Raw genomic sequence first — 1,539 nt, 5'->3', positions numbered from 1 at the left:
CTTCATGTCTAGTGGAGAGATTAAAAGAAATCAAGACCAAAATGCCAAATGTATAATTGCAGACAGAAACATTGAAAATAAGATCAAACATTTTTTAATGATATAACATGATTTATTTTGATTCTATATTATTAATCAACATTGCATCATCCATGTCACTACTCTTAAACAGCAATAAAATGCGCAAAATAAGACAAATCAGAGAACAACAAGAAAGACAAGCGCTCTATTGTAGCACCTTTAAAATCATACACAAACAGTAACAGACACAAAAGACATACAATGGCGTAGTATAAGAATATACAGACTTCAACATAAGTTAAGGACCACCTTCACAGACAGGCTTGATTGTTTTTTATCCTAAAAAAAGGTAGCAAGGAATGTTCCAAAATGTTTTGCTCTGAAAGTATTAATGGGTTACCAATGCGTACTGCAAAGCTTCCTAGATGGGCAAAACAACCACGTGCAGCACGGACATCCTCGGGGAATTTTAGCTAGAATTTGCTGTTTTTAATCGACTTGTGTGCAACACCACGGACATTTCTCAGTTAAAATTTCTGGTGCACTTCATAGACGGACGTACGGTCTCGAACTGTGCTCACTTTGGTGGCAATATATGCCGCCGTTTGCGCAAAATCCAGTATCGCATCAACATGCCACCAAGACAAAAGCTGAGAGACTTTGATTGTGCCAGAGCTATGGCATGGCTGCAGGATGGAGTTGGAGCCCGAGAGGTTGCCAGAAGGCTTGCAGTGTCACACTCAGTCATTGTCCGCCCGAGGCAGCGCCATCAAGCCACTGGACCAGTACAAGAACGCTCACGTGCAAGTCGACCCACGAAAACCACTCAGAGTGTTTGCAAGTGGTCCTTAACTTATGTTGAAGTCTGCATTATGACGTAGCAAGGTGCACAATGTTTGAGACAGGAAGAACCGCGCAACCTCCGTCCTCTCTTGTCCTATCTTCATTGTTTTCTAACATTGAAAATGTGAATTCTTCTTAAGCTCACGCTTTGTTACGAACTCTTTTCACTGTTATTAAAAATGAAGATCGGACAAAAAGGCACTGAGGTCGCGATTGAGCTGCCACAGCTCACAGAAATTGAGATCAACGGACTTTTTAAGAACTATGGACATTTCTGTATCTACAGGTTAAGTAAGTAAGATTGGGTTGAGTCAGCAAAGTTGATGCGCTGGTGGGCAGTGGGCAATGCAGACACATGAATTATCGACCACGATTGTTACGTAAGTAAACCTGCTTGTGACTTTATAATAATAACCATTCCCTGGACATTCCCTGGATAAAACAGAGCAGCAATTGAGTCCTGGGATCCCCCCCCCTCACGCCCCACCCTTTTGTTGTCCCCTACTCCATACTTGTGACTTGAAACAGGTACACGTATATAAAATTCATGGGGTGAAGTCCGATTCTCTTGCATCAGATTGAAGCCCTACAGATTATGTTGGTCTAGCTTTCTCGCCAATAGTCATGCCGCCAAGCAACACCTTTGCTTTTTCTTCTTCTTTTTTCTTTTGGGGG

This window comes from Aplysia californica, unplaced genomic scaffold (genome assembly GCF_000002075.1).
Source record: "Aplysia californica isolate F4 #8 unplaced genomic scaffold, AplCal3.0 scaffold00449, whole genome shotgun sequence".
In the NCBI taxonomy this organism is placed as follows: Eukaryota; Metazoa; Mollusca; class Gastropoda; order Aplysiida; family Aplysiidae; genus Aplysia; species Aplysia californica.
This window is presented reverse-complemented; position numbering follows the sequence as displayed.